General features: G+C 41.5%; 1 pseudogene; it reads left to right on the top strand.

Annotated features, from left to right (window-relative positions):
- The first annotated feature begins 883 nt into the window (after positions 1-883).
- On the top strand, positions 884-1,563 carry LOC121477295 (annotated as a pseudogene).
- Positions 1,564-6,018: the final 4,455 nt, after the last annotated feature.

Raw genomic sequence — 6,018 nt, 5'->3', positions numbered from 1 at the left:
GCTCCAGTCTAGGGGTGCCTGGGTGGATGGCCCAGTTAGTTAAGTGTCCGTCCATGTTTGGCTCAGGTCATGATCCCAGGGTCCTGGGATTGAGCCCCATATCAGGCTCACTGCTCGGTAGGGAGCCTGTTTCTGCCTCTCCCTCTGCCTGCTGCTCCTCCTGCTTGTGCTCTCTCTCTGTCAAATAAATAAATAAAATCTTAAAAATAATTTAAAAAAAAAGCTTCCATATAGACCAGATTGCTTGAATTCTGGCTCTGCCATTTGTTATCTGGGTAATCTTGGATAGGTTTCAAACTCTGTGTGCCTAGGCTTCTTTCTCTGTGAAATGGAGATAATAATTGCCTGTGCCCTTGTTAAAAGTTTTAACTAATTAACACATATAGAGCATTTAAAGTAGTAAGCACTATTTAAACATTAGCTGTAATTATTTGATACATTTAACTTTCAGATACATTGACCAAAGGAAGCTTTATTAGAATCCCAAGATAACTAAATCATTGTGTACTTTGATACTATATTTTTGCAGACATTTGCTTTGAAAAGTCATTTAATATCTTAATAAAAGACATAGGGCTCTATTAGTTCAATGTAGTTTAGTATACCATATTAGGATTCTATACAAACACTCCAAACATACATTATTTGAAGGTTCTATAATTTATTTAACAAATATTTGTGGAGCACCACTGTGTGTAAGGCATTGCCGCAGCATGGAGCTGATGGTACATGTGTGCACGAGGGCATGCATGCAAAATCCTGGCTTATGTGGAGCTTTTATCCTTTTAGGAGGACACAGACACATTTTCTTTTCCTGCTTTCTGCCATCGTCTTCCAGGCTAAGCTCGAGCCAGTGGCCTTCTGGCCTAGCACAGCTTTCGCCATGGCCCTCAGCAATGCCAACATGCAGAAGCAGATTAAGCATATGATGGCTTTCATTGAACAAGAAGCCAGTGAGAAAGCAGAGGAAATAGATGCAAAGTCAGAGGAAGAGTTCAACATTGAGAAAGGTCGTCTTGTGCAAACCCAAAGACTGAAGATTATGGAATACTGTGAGAAGAAAGAAAAGCAGATTGAGTAGCAGAAGAAAATTCAGATGTCTAATCTGATGAATCAAGCAAGGCTCAAAGGCCTCAGAGCAAAAGATGACCTATTAAAGACCTACTAAATGAAGCAAAACAGAGACTCAGCAAAGTGGTAAAAGATACAACCAGGTAACAAGTGCTGCTGGATGAACTGGTTCTCCAGGGTTTGTACCAATCGTTGGAGCCTCGAATGATTGTTCGTTGCAGGAAACAGGATTTCCCTCTGGTAAAGGCTGCAGTGCAAAAAGCAATTCCTATGTACAAAATTGCCACCAAAAAAGATCTTGATGTCCAAATTGATCAGGAATCCTACCTGCCTGAAGAAATAGCTGGTGGAGTGCAGATCTACAATGGGGATCGTAAAATAAAGGTTTCCAATACTCTATAAAGCCAGCTGGACCTCATAGCCCAGCAGATGATGCCAGAAGTACGGGGAGCCTTATTTGGCGCAAATGCCAACAGGAAGTTTTTGGACTAAACCTTTGGGAGAGGTAGAGTTCATCCACTGCTCTTGCTGTGACGTGGAAATTTCTGATATTTGAAGAAACGAGATATCTCTGTGGCTTCCTCTTCCCTGTTCTTATAGTCTGTATTTGTTAGAGGATACTCTGTGTAGCTAATGCCTTTATCCTAATTGTTAACACTAAAGAGAAAATTTCACTTCATATAATCAGGAAAGCTCCTTCTTAGCTTATCTAAAAGCAGCACAACTTCCATCGGCTTCTGTAGTGTGAAGGTGAAAGTATCAGATGGTGGTCACAGGAGCTTCACCAAGTCTCCACTCTTCCTCCAGTCCTCTAATTCCAGTTCTTGAGCCTAGAGGTGATGTGTATGGTGTTCTCTGACATGAAGTTTTTGCTCTTAGGCTTAAAGTGCATGGGGGCCGTGCATTCCTCCCAGCAGTAGTCGCTTCACTGCTAACCTGTTTGGGCATAAAAGTGTTCCTCTTCTGTAAATGTGATTTAAAACCTAAGCCATGAATATGTCTTATTTATTAAAACAAACGGTTTATATGGGAAAAAAAAGGAGGCCACAGACAGTAAATAAGCAAGAAGGTGACTTGTGAGTTCTATGAAAAAACATAAAGCAAAGTCAGGATAGAGAATGATGGAGAGTAGGCTTTTATAGGGAAGGCCTCTCTGAGAAGGTGACACTTAAGAAATCAGCTGAAGGGGTGCCTGGGTGGTTCAGTGGTTTGGTGCCTGCCTTTGGCCCAGGGCGTGATCCTGGAGTCCCGGTATCGAGTCCCACATCAGGCTCCCTGCATGGAGCCTGCTTCTCCCTCTGCCTATGTCTCTGCCTCTCTCTGGGTCTCTCATGAATAAATAAATAAAATCTTTAAAAAAAAAAAAAAAGAAAAGAAATCAGCTGAAGAAGTGAGGACATGAGCCCTGTGAATATTTGAGAAAAAGGTGGTCTGGGAAGAGGGTCCGGCAAGTGCAAAGGCCCTGAAGTGGAAGAGGGGTTGGTGTATTTAAGCAATGGCCATGTGGAATTGAAACCCAGGAGGTCTGTCTCTACACTGTCTTATATATGCACATGTTGTCTTCTGCATTCTCTCTCATAAACTGTCTATTTCAGACAGGAAGATTGTGTGACAAAAAGAAAAAGATCACCACAGTGAAATATAAGTAATATGGATTCATGTTTGTTAGGTTGACTTACACACAGATTCCAACGAACCAGTGTAGACAACAAATTTGACTTTCTCTTTTCAAAAACAGCTCACACTAGGAAACAGAAAATATTCCATTAAAAGCAGCAACTAGAACATTCTGGAATGCCTCTTAGCCTAGAAAGACCCTTAGCCTAGGTTTTTGTGTAAAATTTTGCATGCCCCGGTCTTTTTCTGGGGTGAGTGCAAGGTCCCTGAAGGGTTTCTGAACCCAATAAAAGTTGAGAGTCACCACTTCAGCAAATAGTATCTTAGAACCTAGAAATATTCTTAGTTTTGTTAAAAAAAAAAACCAAAACAAAACCAAATGAGGGATGCCTGGGTGGCTCAGTGGTTGAGCATCTGCCTTTGGCTTAGGTCATGATCCTGATGTTCTGGGATCAAGTCCTGCAGGGAGCCTGCTTCTCCCTCTACCTATGTCTCTTCCTCTCTGTGTCTCTCATGAATAAATAAATAAAATCTTAAAAAATATATAAAAATGTATCATAAAAATAAATATATTTTTGATTGTCTTATGTTGTTGAAAGGGGAGTATAAGGAAGCCAATTGTTTCTTTTTTTCTTAAAGGTTTTGTAGCTATGGCATCATTTAGAAAATAATTACTAATTTGTTTAATTAAGGCTGAGAAGTTAATTCTGAAGTTAAGGCTGAAGAGCTTATTTTGAGGGCAAATTTTAAAGAGTAGCAGCCAACTTCATAGAAAAGCAACCTCTTGGCTAGAGGAATATTCTGAAGAACATTCACAACTACGTATTACAAGTATTCTATTTCTGAGGCAGTGCCAAAAATTCTGGGTAAGGAGAATCTAAATCAGTTGTTATAAACTAAGAAAGTGTGTTATTCTGGGTCCTCTGAGAATCAGCCACCAAAATGGGAGTAGATGTGAAAGGATTTTATTAAGGGAAACATCTGAGTGAGAGAACATGGGGAAGAAGGCAGATAAGCTGGGAGTACCATCAAATTATGATGCAAGTCTGACTCCAAATGAAAGAGATTGAGAGGACCCTGGATGGCTTAGCAGTTGAGCATCTGCCTTCGACCCAGGGCGTGATCCCAGGGTCCCGGAATCGAGTCCTACATCAGGCTCCCCGCATGGAGCCTGCTTCTCCCTCTGCCTGTGTCTCTGCTTCTCTCTCTCTGTGTCTGTCATGAATAAATAAATTTTAGAAATCTTAAAAAAAAAAAAAGAGAGATTGAGTAGGAAGGTTAGGTGGAAGTGTCCTAGGTCTCCTGTGGCCTGAGCAAGTTCAGCAAGGCTGTCAGGGAGTCCTAGAACCAAAGTCACGTGCTAAAGAAGCCCCAGGTCTCCCAGGACTGGGTTTATCTTGGTCCTTACTGTCTCTGTAGCACATGGTCGCTGGCTGGGAATAGCTTGTTGGAAGCCTGGCCTCAGCCCAAAATCAGCAATGGGTTTCAGTGCAGAGTCATCAATTACTCTACAGTTGATGTTGGAGGCGTGCATCCTCATGGCCCCAGAGAGGGAGGGTATCTGCATCACCTGAGGAGCTGTCTCTCTGCAGCTTCCACCATCTCCAACCTTGGCCCTTCCACCCCAACTCAAGATGTCATTAGCAGCTACAGGGGCCTGCTGCCTGGACGGAAACACTGGCCAGGCCACCAGAGACGGGTGGGATGTGTCATGTCCCTGAGACCATGGGAGATAGAAAAATACCTTCCGTTTGATGTTTATTTTAGGAATGAATTATTGGAAATTATCTTTTATAAATGGCTTCCTAAAGATTAGTTACAAAGTTACCAAGTAGCTATATGTTGCTATGTCTGCATCCCTGATTTGTTCTAAAAAGTCAAAGGACAAAGTTGTTTAGTAAACAGTTTCCATGGTCATATGGACAGAACCCAGTTCCTGTGGTCTCAAGAACACTTCAACAAACAAAAGACAAGTTGAAATACCTGCTGGTGAAGGGTAGCTCAATAAAGATTGTGCTGTGGTTAGCTACATCACAGGAGCGATACATCTGACCCTCACACACTTCGGTCATGCTCCCTCTGCACATTCTGCTCTTCCTCCTGGCTGACCTCTCTTCTCCGGCTGCGTCCTACCTACTACAGCATATAAGGATCTCTTTCTATATGGGATCTGAACTAGAGTATATAGCATTTGCTTACAAACAGGCCTCTCCCAGGGTACCTGGGTGGCTCAGTCAGTTAAGTGTCTGCCTTTGGCTCAGGACATGATCTCAGGGTCCTGGGATGGAGCCCCGCATCAATCTCCCTGCTTGACAGTGAGCCTGCCTGTCCCTCTGCCATTCTCCCTGCTTGTGCTCTCTGGAGTGTGATCTTCCTCTCTCTCTCTCTCTGTCAAATAAATACATAAATAAAATCTTAAATAAATAAATAAATAAATAAATAAATAAATAAATAGGTAAATAGCCTCTCTCTCTGAACATGAATACTCTAGTCCTAAAAATCAGGTGCTATATGCAACAGATACTAACCAGGTCCTATTTGTCACTATTTTATTTTATTTTATTATTATTTTTGTATTTTTCATTATTTTAAATGGAAAAAGTGTAATGGGTGTTGGTCAGTGTTAAGCATATCTTAAAATGCAACATAACACACTGAACTATCTAAAACTAATACATAAAATGTTCATGTTAGGATGTAATTTGCTCAAACTATCACTTTCTGATCACCACAAATATTAGTGCAATTAACAATGATCGCTCTGTATGCAGTAACATGTACAGTTTACATGTCCTGTGTAGATATGATGGTTAATTTCATATGTCAACTTGATTGGCTTAAGGGATGCCCAGATAGCAGGTAAAACATTTTGGGGGTGTGTCTGTGAGGATGTTTCTGGAAGAAATTCACATTTGATTCAGTAGACTGAGGAAAGAGATTGCCCTCACCAATGTGGGTGAGCATTATCCAATCTGTTGAGGGCCAGAAGAGAACAAAAAGGCAAAGAAAGGATGAACCCTTTTCTTGAGCTGGAAGATCCACTTTTTACTGTCCTTGACATCGAAGCTCCTGGTTCTCAAGCTTTTGGCCTCAGACAGAATTACACTAGCAGCTTTCCTGGGTCTCTTGGCTCTTCAGCTCATAGATGGCAGGTTGTGGGGCTTCATGGCCTCCATTGCTGGGTTAGTCAATTACTGCAAGAAATCTCCTCCTTTATATCTTCATATATTGGTTCTACTCATTCTGTTTTTTTTGGAGAACTCTGAGTAAAAGACCAGCAGACACTGTGTGTGACCCTGGCCTTTTCTGCAGCAATTGGATTTCTAGCTG

Source organism: Vulpes lagopus, chromosome 17, assembly GCF_018345385.1.
Source record: "Vulpes lagopus strain Blue_001 chromosome 17, ASM1834538v1, whole genome shotgun sequence".
Taxonomy (NCBI): Eukaryota; Metazoa; Chordata; class Mammalia; order Carnivora; family Canidae; genus Vulpes; species Vulpes lagopus.
The sequence above is the reverse complement of the archived record's forward strand: the minus strand, read 5'-3'. Positions and strand labels throughout refer to the sequence as shown.